The following is a 17743-nucleotide window of genomic DNA, read 5'->3' on the forward strand; positions in this document are numbered from 1 at the left end:
ACCACTTCCTTCTACATACTACACTTTCTGCAATATCCTTTCTCTCTTTTCTTGCTAGCCCTTCTCGACTACTACCTCCGCTCCTTCACTCCCTCTGCATTCCTCTCACCTTCTACCTCTCTCTTGTCTTGCTCTATATACACGTCCCCCTTCTTTTCACGCTACCTGCTTCCGCCCTTCTTGTCCTTCTTCTCTGCTGCTAATCACATCCCCCTTCCAACGTCTTACTTCCACTGATCCTGCTCTTACTCTTTTCCCCCTCCGCCCCTTCTTATCCTGACTCCTACCAATCTATCAGCCCTTCCTATGCTACTTACGCCTGGCCCTCGTAACCTTCTCCCAATTCACTATAGTGGACGGCGCAGCCTGCAGCTGCTCCCTCCCTCCATACTATCTCTGTGTCTCTATGTCAGTCTCGCTCCCTATTCATGGGGCTGTCTCTCAGCGGCTGTGTTATATTCTTCTGCCGTCTATTGCGCCCGTGCACCTGTGATTCCTGCTCTCGCGTGGCTGTCTCCTCTGGGGCTGTGATGGCATCCATGCGCCGTCCCTCTGTATTGGCCGCGCAACTTCCGCCTCTCGTAAGATGGCCGCCTCTAATCCCGCCTCTTCCGGTGACGGTGTTCCTCCTCCGCCATCTTGGATTGGGCTGACCTTCGAGGCGGACGCATCTGAAGCCGCTCCTCCAGCTCGATCCGAGTTCTCGCCTGGTAAGGGATTCCCGCCTTCTCCTCAACCGCCTTCTGCGTTTCACGCTGGGGGACCTTCCATCGCTGGTTTAGGCGCCATGACTGAACCATGAGGTGAGTAAAAAGTCTTGTTGATTTTTCCTTTTCAGGTTACTTTGCAACTTTGTTTTTACCCCGGTGCCAGTCTTTACGAGTTTCTCTTGCGCGGGGGGGTCCTGGCATACAAAATTTTTCAGTGCCAATGCTGGGGCTGGTGCAGCTTAAACGGGGTAACAGTAGTAAAAAAACTTTTTTTTGTTTTTTATATTATAACTTTGCAACTTCAGGGTTTTGATGTAACCTGGTGGGGTAGTAGTGACCGTCTCACTCGGTCTCTCCTCTGGGTGGGCTTCCCACTGTGGTCCACGCTGGGCCCATCACTGGGGGGTCTGGTTCAGCAGTTGTGGCACCAGGGACAGGCCCCAGCCCCAGCCTCTGAAGGAATTTATTTCCCTCCTCAGGGGCTTTTAGATGAATAGGGCGGCCATTTCGAATCACCATGAGACCGAAGGGAAAAGTCCAGCGGTATCTGACCGCCTTGTCCCGCAGTACCCTGGTGATGGGCCACAGGTCTCTTCGGCGAGCCAGCGTGATGGGTGAGATGTCTTGAAACACCGCGATTTTAGCCCCTTCAAACTCCATGACAGGCGTATTTCTAGATTTCTGCAGGATCTCTTCCCGGGTGCGGTAATAGTGCAAACGCACTATGATGTCCCGTGGTAACTCATTGGGTTGGGGTTTAGAACGCAGCGCCCGATGACACCGGTCCATTAGTAATTTATCTTTAGGGGCCTCCGGGCAAACGTGCGCCAACCACCGCTCCACGAACTCCTCGCAGTCCACTATATCTTCTGGGATCCCGCGGAGACGCACATTGTTACGGCGATCCCTATTCTCCGCGTCCTCCTGCCGGTCGCGGAGTTCATTTATCTGGGACTGCAGGTCTGCCGTTACTTTGGAGCTTTTTTGTATAGCCTTAGAGTTCTTGTCGACCCGCACTTCTAGTTCTTGTGTGCGGGTCCCCAGGCCTCCCACTTCTTTAGCTAAGGCTCTTATTTCTGCTTGTAAGACGTCCTTTAAGTCCTGATATAGCCTTTCAATGTCGCATCGCCTGACCGGCAGGAGCCCTTGGTCGTCCGGGTTTCCCTCACCATCCGACTCGGAGCCTGTTCTTGATGCGGGGGCCATTGCTGTCGCTGCCCTGTGGGCTCTCCCTGCGTTAAAATATTCTGGGAGCCCCCGTTTTCCGGGGGTTTTCGTCGACTTCTTCGACATCCTGGGGTCAACTTGCAGCTCGTGAGGTATTTTTCTCCGAATTTAGTGCACTATTGCGTTCTATCTGGTTATTTCTGTTGGAGAGGGGCACAGAGCTATAGAATTATGCAACCATGCTCTCCAACCTCGCGCATGCGCTCTCGGTAAACACTGTTTTAATCAACCCTTTAGGGACTAGCATCTGTCGAATGACCTCCCCTGTTTGTGTAACCTTATTCACACGATATAGTATGTCATTCAACAGTTCAAAATGTGGAAACACTTTTACACCTTGTTCATCTATTATCTTGTTGTTGACCTGTACCACCTTCTCATATTGTCTAGCCAGAGCTGGGTCCTCCCTCTGCCTCTGACGGAAGTCAGGAAGATCCAGATCTGGCAACACTCCCGTATCTATCTGTTCCCCACCTGGTCATCCCCGGCCATGACCTGCAGTCCTTTGGGCTGACTAATGTTACCAAAAGTCCCAGCCTTTCTTAACCAGTCCTCTTTTTCCGCACGTCTCTGTTTATGTGTCTTTGGGACATGGTGTCTACGGGGGAAAATCTCTGGGGAAAAAGGGAACAAGTCTCCGGCTTCTCCGCTACCAGAGAAGTAGGCTCCGTAGGAGTAGGGGCCAACAATGTTTCGAGGTAGGGCCAGTCTCGGCCAAGTAGAACAGGAGCAGGTAGCCAGGGAGCAACTCCCACTAGTAGGCTAGCCTCTTGATCCTGGATACGCAGTGTAACGTTCGCCGTCGGGTATCTCTTTGTATCCCCATGGATACACTCGATATTCCAAGGAGAGTCATAAGATAGTCTATTGCTTGGAATTAGGCCCTCTAGGATCAGGGTTTTTCCAGAGCCTGAGTCCAGCATGGCGTTTACTTTTGTCCCCTCCAGAGATGCTGGGACTAACCACGGATTGTGGTCCCCTCGGAGACAAGCTGTGGCAGTGGTTCTGCCATATGAACAGTCCATCTCCTCATCTCCTGAGTCCGCAAACTCGGTCGTCCGCGGAAGCTCTCGACGGGGCTCGGTGTTTGGACCTCTCCGCTGTTGGATGGGGTCCTCCCTTCTGGTTGGTGGGGTTATCCTCTCCACCGGGTGGGTGACAGGAGTCCAGGTTCTCGGGGAATACTGTGGGTGGCGGCCTCCCTTGAGTGATCCAGTGGCCTCGGACCCAGGATGGGCTTCTCTGCGGGAGTTTGTACCAGGAACCCTCCGAGATGGGAAAGGGTCTTCCGATCGGGTTGACTGGATCTCCCGAGCTGGCGGGTTGTAGACCCCTCGATTGTCTGCTCTCCTGACTCTAGTATCACCGGAAGCAACTGGTGTTTGCACCGGCCGTTCCCAGCTATCCTGTTGGGTGTCGTCGCCCAGGAAGTTTTCCACCAAGCGGACCGCTGAATCCAGGGAAAATGCAGCGTGTCTTTTTACCCAGGAGCGGGAGGAGGGGGGCAGTATCTGTATGAACTGCTCGAGCACAAACTGTTCAAGGATCTCTGCCTTGTCATGTTTTCCCGGTTGTATCCACCTGGTACATACACTGGCGACACACTTTATTCGAGCTCGGCTAGTCCCACGAATTCGGGTATACCCGGGTGTATTGAGGTTTGTGACTGTTTTCTGCCCGAGTGCATTGGGTTATTTTCCATGCAGGGATTGAAGCATTTTATTCCCGCTGGCTGCAATACTGCACAGTATATATATATATACTGCATTACAATTCATGAATTTATGCCATCTGGTAGACACGTGAAGCATTGCAGCCTATTAAATCCTAATCATTATCATTTAACAGATCAGCCGCCCGTCAGCCAGGCATGAACCCAGGCTGGGAAGGCAAACGCAACGGGGCTTGCCAGAGGTGAGGAGCGGCGCATTCCAGGTATCTGCCAGGTACATACTGGGTATTTGCTCGAATAAAGTGTGTCAGTGCAGTAAGTCTACTAAGCGGTGGGCTACAACCCGGGGTCTGTCTCGGTTTGTATATTTCACTGTCCGGAACCGCTGTCGGTAGGTCTCTGGCGTGAGGCCTAGGCGATCCAGAATAGCAACCTTTAGTTTCTGATAGTCCATGGCCTCATCCGCTGGAAGAGCCTGGTAGGCTGCCTGAGCTTCCCCTATGAGGAGTGGAGCCAGAGTCTTTACCCAGCGATCAACTTTACAGCCGTGGGCCGTGGCTACCCTTTCAAAAGTGAGGAGAAATGCCTCTGGGTCTTCGTTTGGCTTCATTTTAGGCAGCATCACCGGTGGGTTATTTGGAATCCCTGGTCTGCCTGGGGTTGGGCCTTCGACCAGCAGTTGTAGTAGCTTTTCCTCTCGCCGGGCCTGTTGCTCATATTGCTGGGCTTGTCGCTCAGCTTGCTGGGCTTGTCACTCATCTTGCTGGGCTTGTCGCTCTGCTTGCTTCTCTGCTAGCTGGAGCTGTTGCTCAAGGAACTGAGAAAAAAAATTCTCCATTTTTTTTTTGTGTGGCCCTTCAGATACAGGGGCCGTCCGACGTCCCACTTCTGACACCACCTGTGGCAGGACGGCCTGTAGCCGAGGTCAGGGAACAGTCCACACGTATAGTTTCAGGATAAATAAAAACGTTCAGTGGCTTTATTTCTCCACAGTAACATAACATGCGGGTACACTGTCCCTTTAACAGAATAAATCCTGCTCCACTTTGGGAGAAAAACTGACTAATAACACAGCAGACCTATCTAGCAGGCTGGCTGGCTAAACCAGAACCAAACCATATGGGTACTTTAAGCAGTCAGTAAACAAATGAATAATCCTTACTTTAGTTGAAGTAGTCTTTGGTGAAATCCCTCTGGCTAAGGGCTCACGCAGCAGTGTGCTTCTCTCTCTCTCTCTCTCTCTCTCTGGCAGCTACTGCTAGTCACATGATCCTTTATCTACCTTGCTGGCTCTCAGGTGTCAGCTAAAGAGTTCTGATTTCCTAACTTCCACCTGAGTTAACCCTTATGAGTGCTGGATGAAGCCCTCAGACATATGTCTCCCAGGCGTAACTGATTGGAGTTGACTTCACTCTGTCACACGAGGAATACGAGGTTCACTCTCTTTTGGATTCTCGCCTATCCAGGGGTCAGCTCCAGTTCTTGGTACAGTGGAAGGGCTTTGGCCCTGAAGAGAGATCCTGGGTTCCTTCAAAGGACATTCATGCCCCGGCTCTTCTTAAGTCCTTCAGGAAAAAGTTTCCAGAGAAACCGTTCTTGGACCGTCCTGAGGCCGTTCCTGAAGAGGGGGGTACTGTCAGGAATCGGCGTTCTCCACGCTCCTCACACAGAGCAGTCCCTCCCCGCAGGGAGCCCCTGGACACACAAAACAATCCTGCCTTACCGGCCTCCACGGCTCCCCGCCGTCGCGGGATCACTCCCCTCGGCGATTCCTCTGTACAGCGCCGCGTGCGTCCACGCCCTCCTGCACGCACACCTGCACCATCCACTGGCTCGGTTCACGCGCGTACATTAGTTACGGAGCACGCTCAGTCTGCACACTCTTCTTCCCATCCCCCGGACCTTAGGCTCCGCCCCCGCACACTGCACGAGCATACTCAGGTTACCAACAAGACTCACCTGGCCTGTTATGCCTGCACCAATCTGCAGTGTCTCCCTGTAGCTCTTCCTGTCCCGACTCCATTCCTAATTGGACCTTCCTGCTTTATCTAGCTCCTCTCTGCTCTCAGTCTTTGCTCGACATAGTCTCTGTATGGAAGTACTTCTGGATTCTCTCAGTGTTTTCACAGGTTCTGACGCGGCTTGTACGACTACCCCCTCTGGCTATCGATCTCGGCACTCCTTGGACAACGCTCACTCTGGTAACCCCTTGAACACGGCTTGGACTACGACCTATCTCCACTCTTCTCTCCCTGACCTCGGCAAAGCATTCATCACTCTATCTCTACAACCGGTACCGGCAAGTATTGTCTACCTTACTACACCTGGCCTGGCAACACTTTATACCACACTCCGGACACGCTCCCTTTGCTGCGGGTGCGTGTATTACCACTTCCCCCTTCAGCTCAGGGGACGGGTCTGGTCTGCGGGCAGTACCGGCGTAACAGTGAGACAGGGTGGGAGGGAGACAGGGTGAGACAGGGTGGGAGGGAGACAGGGTGAGACATTTGGGAGACAGGGTGGGAGGGAGACAGAGGGAGACAGGGTGGGAGGGAGAGAGGGTGAGACATTTGGGAGACAGGGTGGGAGGGAGACAGGGTGGGAGGGAGGGAGACTTGGTGGGAGGGAGGGAGACAGGGTGAGACAGGGTGGGAGGGAGACAGGGTGAGACAGGGTGGGAGGGAGACAAGGTGAGACAGGGTGGGAGGGAGACAGGGTGAGACAGGGTGGGAGGGAGGGAGACAGGGTGAGACAGGGTGGGAGGGAGGGAGACAGGGTGAGACAGGGTGGGAGGGAGGGAGACAGGGTGAGACAGGGTGGGAGGGAGACAGGGTGGGAGGGAGGGAGACAGGGTGGGAGGGAGGGAGACAGGGTGGGAGGGAGGGTGAGACAGGGTGGGAGGGAGGGAGGGTGAGACAGGGTGGGAGGGAGGGAGGGTGAGACAGGGTGGGAGGGAGGGAGGGTGAGAAAGGGTGGGAGGGAGGGAGGGAGAGACAGGGTGGGAGGGAGGGAGGGAGAGACAGGGTGGGAGGGTGAGACAGGGTGGGAGGGAGGGTGAGACAGGGTGAGAGGGAGGGTGAGACAGGGTGGGAGGGAGGGTGAGACAGGGTGGGAGGGAGGGAGACAGGGTGGGAGGGAGGAAGACAGGGTGGGAGGGAGGAAGACAGGGTGGGAGGGAGGAAGACAGGGTGGGAGGGTGGGAGGGAGGATAGACAGGATGGGAGGGAGGAAGACAGGGTGGGAGGGAGGAAGACAGGGTGGGAGGCAGGGTGGGAGACAGGGTGGGATGGTGGGAGACAGGGTGGGAGAGAGGGAGACAGGGTGGGAGGGAGGGAGACAGGGTGGGAGGGAAGGAGAGAGGGTGAGACAGGGTGGGAGGGAGGGAGACAGGGTGAGACAGGGAGGGAGGGAGACAGGGTGGGGGAGACAGGGAGACAGGGAGTTAGAGAGACACCCACCCACTGACACCCCCCCCCCACTGATACACACACACACTGATACACCCCCACCCCCACTGATACACACACACACCCCCACTGATACACACCCCCCCACTGATACACACACACCCCCCACTGATACACACACACCCCCACTGATACACACACACACCCCCACTGATACACACACACACCCCCACTGATACACACACACACACACACACACACTGATACACACACACACACACACACACACACACACACACACACACACACACACACACTGATACACCCCCCCACCCCCACTGATACACACACACACACCCCCACTGATACACACACACCCCCACTGATACACCCCCCCCCACTGATACACACACACCACTGATACACACCCACTGATACACCCACACACCCAGTGATACACACACACACACACCCACTGATACACACACCCACTGATACACACACCCACTGACACCCACACCCACTGACACACACACCCACTGACACAGACACAGACACACACACACTGACACACACACACACACACACACACACACACACACACACACACACACACACACACACACTGATACACACACACAGAGATACACCCCGCCTCCCCCTGCACCGCGCAGCAACCACTGCCCGCCCCCGAGCCCATCTCCCACACCAAGGGGACGGGGGGAAGTGAGCGCCGGGGGGCAAAGCTGTGAGCGACGGGGGACAAAGCTGTGAGCGCCGGGGGGGCAAAGCTGGGAGCGCCGGGGGGGGCAAAGCTGTGAGCGCCGGGGGGACAAAGCTGTGAGCGCCGGGGGGGCAAAGGTGGGAGCGCCGGGGGGCAAAGGTGGGAGCGCCGATGGGGCAAAGGTGGGAGCACCGGGGGACAAAGGTGGGAGCGCCGGGGGGCAAAGGTGGGAGCGCCGATGGGGCAATGATGGGAGCTCCAGGGGGGCAATGATGGGAGCGCTGGGGGCAAAGGTACAAGGTGGTACAAAGGTAGGCGCACCCCCGCTACCACCTCCTATTACCCCCCCTGGCTGGGACCCGGAGCAGAAAGGGGACACTCATCGCGAACAGAGGAGCCGGGAGCGGGAAGACACGTGTGCTTTGCACAAAGCGGAAGTCACGCCCCCGGCTTCCTCTGACCTGCCTGCAACCAATCCCCTGCGGGCCGGCCGGCATTCTAAGTCCTGCCCCCGGCATCATCATTCATCCAATCCCCTGCGGGCCGGCCGGCATTCTAAGTCCCGCCCCCGGCATTCTCCTTCATTCAGTCTCCCCGGCAGCATTCACACACACACATAGAAAATATTTACCGGCCGCCGCATTCTCCTCACCGCCGCTGCCCCGCAATACCGGGACCAGGGACAAAAATCGGGACATAACCGGGACGGAGCTAAAATCGGGACAGGGCAGAAAAAAACGGGACTGTCCCGGCAAAACCGGGACGAATGGTCACCCTACTTACAGACTATTCACTTGAGTGGACCATAAAGTGTCTTATAGAGGGAACTCTAAGGTGTCTTAAGATGCATTAAGATATATTATGTATGTAAATATTTATTTATATAGCGCTTTATAAGAGAGGCAATACAGTACAGAGAATTATAGTACAATAAGTGCAACAAACAAAATCAGACAATAGGAAAGGAAATCCCTGGCCTGCAGAGCTTACAGTCTTAATGCTAGATCCATGGAACTCTGTTGTGTTTACGCTAATAACGGGACATTCCTGAAATTGGTACCTGACCCTGTGTGGTAGGCAGAGACACAGGGGCAGTGCCTGCCAATATCATAAAGAGCAGTGCACTTCCTATTTAGTAGAAGTGTGTGTCAGAGTTAAGAGTTCAGTCCAGAGTTAGAGTCTGCTGAGTCTGTCACCTGGCTGGCCCAGGGTGACAGAGAGAGCCTATATCAATTGGCCGTTGGAGAAGGGGAGCCATCAGCCTCTGAGTAGAGCTGATGCAACCTTAGTTAGGGAGGTGGACCAATTCCTCTCACCCTGTTTAGGGGGCGAGGGAAGAGCTAGCCCCACCCTGGGTGCCCTTGACCTGGGGTGGTGGCAGGGACACAGAGACCATCCTGAGGGAGAGCAGTCCTGTGTGGAGGAAGACACCCTGTACCTGATTGACAGTCTTGTTGCTGCTATTCTGCTGCTGTGAATAAAGAGCTGAGGCTACTTTTAAAGATATACAGTGTGAGACTGGAATCTCTCATCCCCGAGGGGGGGGGGGACTCTCTGGAAGGATTCCACCCGTATTCCTGGGGCTCAGAGATGGAGGCGCTGCACCATTACATACATAGTTACATAGTTACATAGTAGATGAGGTTGAAAAAAGACGTACGTCCATCAAGTTCAACCTATGCTAAATTCAGACAACAGATACTTTATATCAATATCTATACTTACTTATTGATCCAGAGGAAGGCAAACAAAAAACCCCATTAAGGGGAAAAATTAATTCCTTCCTGACTCCAAGAATTGGCAATCGGATTAATCCCTGGATCAACATCCTTCCCATATATACTTATTTGGTATATCCCTGTATACCTTTCCCATCTAAAAAGATGTCCAACCTTTTTTTGAACAAATCTATTGTATCTGCCATCACAGTCTCCATGGGTAATGAGTTCCACATTTTAACTGCCCTTACTGTAAAGAACCCTTTCCTTTGTTGCTGGTGAAATTTCCTTTCCTCCAACCTTAAGGGATGGCCCCGAGTCCTTTGTACTGCCCGTGGGATGAATAGTTCTTTTGAAAGCTCCTTGTATTGTCCCTGAATATATTTGTATATAGTTATCATATCCCCTCTTAGACGCCTCTTTTCTAATGTAAATAAATCCAATATAGCTAGCCTCTCCTCATAAGTTAGAATGTCCATCCCCTTTATTAATTTGGTGGCTCTTCTCTGCACTCTCTCTAGTTCCATAATGTCTTTTCTTAGGATTGGTGCCCAAAATTGTACTCCATATTCAAGGTGTGGTCTTACTAATGCTTTGTAAAGGGGCATAATTATGTCTACTTCCCTTCCATCCATTGCCCGTTTGATGCAAGATAAGATCTTGTTTGCCTTTGCAGCTACTGCATGACATTGGGCACTATTGCTAAGCCTGCTGTCTACAAGCACCCCTAAATCCTTCTCCATCAAGGATTCCCCCAATATATCTCCATTTAATTTGTAAGTTGCCTTTTTATTCTTGCATCCCAAATGCATAACCTTACATTTATCTGTATTAAACCTCATTTGCCATTTACCTGCCCACGTTTCCAGTCTCTCCAAGTCCTTCTGAAGCGAAATTTCATCCTGCTCTGATGAGACGGAGGCATTCACCCCAGAAACCTGATCCTGTCATCCCCCATACCATCGCGGAAGACTCAGGCCCCCCTGTTGCCAGCAGGTATGCACCACACTCAGACACATAGCCAGACCCTAGTACAGAGGAGGGGGGCCCGATCTGCGATTGGCCCAGGGAAGGGGGGCTACATTGGGAATCGATGTTATTTTTCTTCATATTAATGGGTATCCTCAAAGCTAATGATATGCCAAAATGACGTCCATTAGCAAAACTACAATTGTTTCTTCACTTTTTCTGCTTGATCAATAGGGTGACCAGATTTCGAAAATGAAAAACCGGGACACCTTAAAAAATAATTTATTAAACAAATTACATCACGTGACACCCCCTGTTGCCATGACAACAAGACACTCTGATGCCCCTGCAGTGTTAGTGTGTATAGAGGTGGGGGCTTTGCTTGGGCCCTTCAACTCTTACAGCCAGGGCATTATTGGCCAGGAATGCCCAGTTCGGAGGGGATTACTACTTCAAAATGTATTTGATTCGTAACAACATCAAAAAACTCTAATACCAATAACTAACAACCACAGACAATGATAATCTAAACAATCAAATAAAATGTCTACGGCCCTTGTTCAAGCATGTTTGCGGTACTTACCAGATAAATCAGTGCCTGCAATCCACGACTGTATCCGCCTCTCCGAGCGTCTGAAAGCAATCCAGCGTTCCTGGTGTGTGGCTGAAGAGGTGAGGGACTCCCTCCTCTCAAACGGAAAAGAAGAGCGAAAAATAGAGTTGGAACATACCTATCATACAGGGATGAGAGAGAGAGACAGAGAATGAGAGAGAGACAGAGAATGAGAGAGAGACAGAGAATGAGAGACAGAGAATGAGAGAGAGACAGAGAATGAGAGAGAGACAGAGAGAGGGACATAGGGAGAGAGAGACACAGAGAGAGAGAGACAGACACAGAGAGAGAGAGAGACAAAAGTAATGTACTGTATAACCATTATACCGTACCCCCTAGTATTCGTGTAATCATTGTCCCACACCCCCTTTTACTCACGCTTTGGCAATACTGAAATGTTCTTTTGACAGAGACACACAGAGAGAAACAGAGACACACAGAGAGAGAGACAGAGACACAGAGAGAGAGACAGAGACACAGAGAGACACACAGAGAGAGACAGAGACACACAGAGAGAGACAGAGACACACAGAGAGAGACAGAGACACAGAGAGAGAGAGACACGGGCCTATTTAGTAAGCGTCGATAAGGCTGCGTCTATAGTATTTTAGACGGAGGGAAGGCACACACGCTGCAATACACTTGCTGAAGCCTGAGCTTTTTTATGGCTTTGCAGGGTATGCAGCGGGTGCGATTGGGGGCGTGGCAATAAATATTTGGAGGCGTGGCAATAACGTTCCGGCGCGGACGTCACTTCCCTACCTCACATCCCGATCCACCGGCATTTTTTCAGATGCAGCATCTGAAGCACTGTGCAGACAAGAAGAAAAATGCACACAATGCGCACCAGAGATTAAAATATAGTAAATTATTTATTAATAAAACAAGAAATAACCGAGGAGGATCCAACCCCACCTCAGTACTTTCTTCTCGTTGCTATTGCCACACTATACGTCCTGACGCCGGAAGGGAAGTTGGTACGCGACTAAGACGAGACACCGGATTTACAGTGGAACCACAACATACCACAGATTGCTGGAGGACCACACTGCGAGGGGCGCAGCCTATCGAGTTTCCCGGTCATCGTCCAGAGTCTGGAGCTGCGGAGTGACCACCGGATTACCACGGAGCCCGAGCCTGTCTCACACAATGCTTTTACCAAACGGATGTTTGTGAGTTTGCTATTTTTATCTTGTCCAGGAAATGAAATTGTTAAACCGAATTTACACATGGAGCGGGCGCTTTCTCTTCTTTTTGTTTAGATATCTATCGAGGAGGTGGTTGTTTCCCTGAAGAGAGCTGCCAGGGCTCCAGAGGACGCCCGAATTGGATCCTTTTATGATTGAGTTATAACATAGCTATTAGAGCTAGGTTTCTGGACTTTTATTGTGTTTAGGCATAGTGTTTATTATTATTTTATTACAGCTACTTTTTAGTAATTGCACTGTTATTAATTCTGACCACTAATTCTCACTGCCATTATAATCTCTCTCTAGCCACAACCAAATTGCTATATCAGCTATATTATTTATTGGTTATACCAGGGGAGCACAAACTTTTGCAGCTCGCCCCCCTGCCGGTGCTCGCGCCCCCCCACCTTACCTTGATGCGGCGTCATGTGACCTGCAGCGGCATTTGACGAGGGTGACGTCACATGACCCCGCAGCGTAATTTAACATACTGTGCTATATCTATGCACACACAGCTGTCTCTAGGCATAAAACACATCCACACCGGGGGAAGGACCAGCACAGATAACATTCCAAGAGACACTGTTTTTAAGTATACCTTTTGCTTGCTTCATTCATTGTAACATCGCCGGAAGAAGAGATCAGTGTATCTCGAAAGCTCGCACAAATAAAAGCATTTCGTTAGCCACAGAACGGTATCATCTATTTATTTTTTGATTATTGAAGCTCGGCTAACACAGTACTGATACCTCTATATATATATATATTGCGCGCGCACACACACATATAACGTTTTATCCAACTTTTTCATTTATCATTTGTAGAGAAAATGAACAATGTCGCCAGAAGTGCTATTTTTCAAAATGTAACATCTCTACTAATTAGTGTAAAATGATACTTCATATAAAGCAGGTTATGGGACCCATTATAAAATGACCTTCATGTTTCTTATCACATCCCAGTATATGGATACTTTCTATTATCACAAGCTGCTAACATGTGACAGGGCTCAGAGTCTGAGCTCAGAATGTGACATACAGAACATTCTCATTACAAAAAATATTGTGTTGATTTCTGACCTGACTGCCGTGGTTACAGCTCAACCACTCTGTTCTTCTGTATGTCACCACTTTCTGCCACAACCAGCTGACGGTGGATCTGCAAGGAGTTCAACGCTCATTGGCATCACATCTGTTGCTTGGTTGACGTATCATTTCTCCAGCTTTTAATTGTATTGTTTTTAAATAGATTATATTTATTTAGTTGAATAGATATTTATTTAGTTTAATAGATATTTATTTAGTTTAATAGATTATATTTCTTAGTTTAATAAGTTATATTTCTTAGTTTAATAAATTATATTTCTTAGTTTAATAAGTTATATTTCTTAGTTTAATAAGTTATATTTCTTAGTTTAATAAAATATATTTCTTAGTTTAATAAGTTATATTTCTTAGTTTAATAAGTTATATTTGTTAGTTTAATAAATTATATTTCTTAGTAAATAAGTTATGTTTCTTAGGTAATAGATTATATTTGTTAGCACAGTAGATTATATTTACTAGTATTTAAGTCTCCCCCTCAGTGCCCCATTAGGACCCGTGCGCATATTTCACATCTTTTCGGAGTCGCTTATTTTTTAGACCCTCGGAGCCGAAACCTAAAGGGGTCAGCTAAGAAAGTTCGGATCAAGAGGAGCCGCACAGCTTAAAGACAGAACATTTCCAAGGGAGATGGAGACAATTTGGGTAAAATCTGATTAAAGGACATCCTTTGAGGAAGGAAAGGGTGACGGGGGAGTTTAAGAGGGGGGTGAGAGAGCAAGGTGGTGTGTCAGATTGGGGCAGAGCAAGAGAACGCAAAAATGATGGGGATTTGCTGCACACCAAAAAAAAACAATAAGTAGTGATACTTTAACCGGTGCCCCTTAGTCTCAGGGAAGACCGGCATTTCGTCCAATGGATACAATATGATTGATGGGAAAGGGCACACGGATTTGAATAAAAAAAGATAATTTATTGTGCCACAGACTACAATGTTTCGGCTGCTGGCCTTTCTTTGCTGGATTTAGTGGGTTTAGCCACTTTACCTGAGAAAGACCAGCAGGCCGAAATGTTGTTGTCTATGGCAGTGCAAGAGAAAACAGGTTGGGGGGGGTGGGTTCTCGCAAAGTCGCCGACCCATGGGTGAGTGTCCCCGGTGGAAACTAGTCCTGGACCCCGGGAAAGCTGTCTGTGGCCCATACAAGCTGAGTAACATGTAAAAAGGACATATGTATGTTCAGAATGAGTTAGCATGGTATTTTGAGAGGCACCATAGCAGGTCAGTGCAAGTCAGTGCAGAGCACTGCAAGGTCAGTCAATATGAGGAAGGGTCCGATGGAGGAGTTGGAGGGTCCCAGAATATCTCTTAAAGCAGGGGTGCGCAAATCAAGGGGCACGACATTTTCTTGGGAGGAGGGGCTCGGCGCTTACAGAGGCCCCTCGCTCTTCCCCACAGCATTTAAATTAAATGCCGGAGATCGCGTGCAAGGCCTCTGTAAGTTCCCTTTCCTTGTCTCCGGCGGCTTCTGGCGACAGCAATGTGGCGTCACATGATGTGGCATTGCCATAGCAACGTGATATCACATGACGTCGTTACATCAGAACGTCGGAGACAAGGTGGGGAAGGTGGAGGGGGGAGCAGGGGGAAAAGGTTGTGCAACCCTGTCTTAAAGCATTGCCTTGCATACAGATCAGAGGCCAAGAATGGATATGGATATCCGATGTGAAGCCGGAAATAAGACAGAAAAGACCGTTTCGGGGGAAGAAGGTGAGTGATGAAATAGCCGTCACTGTGTAACTCTTCCAATTACCTGCAACTTCATGCAGAGAAATAGCAACGCTTGTTTTTAACGTGCTAAGCGCCTAATGGGGAATTCAACTGCTGAGAAGTTAAGGGAGTTACTAACCCAAACTCAGCGACGTTTCTGTGTCTCTGTGATAACTCCCCCAGGACATGCCTGAAAACCAGAGGTAACTCAATGTATTTTTGATAAATAGAAACATGACCTTCTGGGGAGGGGTATATAATGGGTACTGGGCCTGGTGAGGTGGGTATAACGGGTACTGGGCCTGGTGAGGTGGGTATAATGAGTACTGGGCCTGGGGAGGGACGTATAACAGGGTACTGGGCCTTGGGAGGGTTGTATAACTGGGTACTGGGCCTGGGGAGGTGGGTATAACGGGTATTTGCCCTGTGGAGGGCGGTATAACGTGGTATTGGGGATGGGGTATAAGTGGCACAGGAGCTCTTGCGATACAGAGTATCACTGTCCCTGGTTACAAACACTTCATGTCTCCTGCAGATCAGGACACGCACGAAGGTGGTGCCCTTTGTGCCACCAGACGACGAGGCGGGCTACGAGGCGGACGACGAGGCATACGACAAAGCGGGCGTCAAGTGGAACAATGAGGTAGGCTACAAGGCGGCCGATGACGCAGACGTGGTGTACGATGACCAAGGAGCATAAAATAAAATAATAAAATAAACAGTGGCGTAGATATCGGGGCTGCAGGGGGTGCGACTGCACCCCAGCGCGACGCAAAATAAAAATAAAAGGGCGCCAAAATACTGGATAAAAAAAAGAATAATAATTTTAAAAAAAAGATAAATAAATAAAATAATAAGAGGAAAAAATAATAATGATTATTAATACGCCCCTAGGACCTCTGCGCGCTAGGCGACCGCCTAATGGCCGGCCGGCCCTGCGAGGTATGCGGGAGGAAAAGGGGTGAATGGGATAGATATGCAGCAGGGGGATGGGGGAGCAGGTGAGTTATACACAGGGGCACAAGGGCCCCATCACCCGCATCTCTATATACTGAGTGTGCCCCTGTGTATAACAACGCTGATCTGTGCTGCTCCATCTGATCTCACTGCGCAGTGATCCAGGGACCATCCGATCGCCATTTAATGGGGTCAGGAAGGAATTTTTTTCCCCCATTGCACAGCAGGGGTTATGTTTCGCCTTCCTCTGGATCACAGCAACAAACTGCCCTTTGTGCATGAATTATCAGTGAGATCTTTATACACCCTGCATTGGTCTTCACCCCTTTGCTGCCGGAGGGGCCTGCAATGCATTGCTCTGCGTGTTACTATATCGCTCTGCAATGTGCTGCAGGCCCCTCCCAGCAAAGAGATTCATTATTTCAATAAAATACTCTCTTTAATCAAACCTATGTGTAGTGTCTTTTCTATCCGTTGTATCTATTGCTAACAGCTCAGTGATTCTTCCCCAGGACGCTGCACTAGTGTCACGCTGCCAAGCCCAGGTGTGAGGGAGATTTATAGGGTCACATATACACTTCTGCCAAAACACGAGTGCAAACAGGAAGCCCCTCTGATCTCATATATTTTATTACACAAAACGGTATCTAAAAAGGTAAAAATAACATACATGGGATTCTGCTACAAATATCTCTCTAATTACAAACCAATTAGCAAATCATTCAGATTAGTCGAGCGAAAAGAAAGGGTTAAGTATCTCATGTACAGTATATGCAGTGTAGGCTGTTCTGCAGCATTACATGCAGGGGACAACGTTTAGGGGATATAAGTAATGCTGATCTCAGAGCTGACCGGCTGACCTGCTCTACCGGCTGACCTGCTCTTCTGGCTGACCTGCTGACCTGCTCTACTGGCTGACCGGCTGACCTGCTCTACCGGCTGACCGGCTTCTCTTCTTTCAGCTAAATGACCTGAATTGTGGCCCCTGTATCTCCCAATTAAACGTTTTATTGGCATATTCTTGTTTGACTCGTTCTATACAGACATTTTCTATATATTCATTGTGGGATTTGATAACATCTGTAAGATCTCTCAGAATATCACATTCTGTACGTTTGTGTTGAAGATTTTTCCATTCTCAATTTACTTAATATTAGTTTTTGGCATCAATTATTTATATCGAGTCCAAAATACCTTTATACAGAATGCTGTTCCATTTAGCCCACAAATGCTGCTTCATTAAAGCCCATGGGTGGCACTTTATGCATTCTCAAACTTTTAGGCAACATCCCTAATTTCCAAAAGTGGGATTAAATCTGTACATATTTAAATGGTTAATTTTCTTACTCAGACTCCTAAATCCCTCCCCAAATATATCCGTTTCACATAAAAGTGTGTGCGCTTCTCCTTCCGCCTAACTGGCACGTCGTCCTTACGGGCGCCACTCCTTGCAACTCCACGCTGCCCTCCAGTGGCAAAAGAAATAAGATACATTTACTATACTCGTCTGGCAGCTGCTCCCGTATAAGGTGGGTAACTCTGTATTAGGGGTCTTGGTAGACTAAATTTTATACTTATGTCGGATAGATGAGGAATTAATATTCCTAACGGGTTATTGTGAGAGGCCTTAGATCTTATCCTATATGCACGCAGCCCTCGCCTCTCTGACCTTGAACACATACTTCAATCTGATTTTTGAGACTTGAAACTGGATTTCCCAAAACAAACTGATTTTAAACACTGAC

This window comes from Ascaphus truei, unplaced genomic scaffold (genome assembly GCF_040206685.1).
Source record: "Ascaphus truei isolate aAscTru1 unplaced genomic scaffold, aAscTru1.hap1 HAP1_SCAFFOLD_364, whole genome shotgun sequence".
In the NCBI taxonomy this organism is placed as follows: domain Eukaryota; kingdom Metazoa; phylum Chordata; class Amphibia; order Anura; family Ascaphidae; genus Ascaphus; species Ascaphus truei.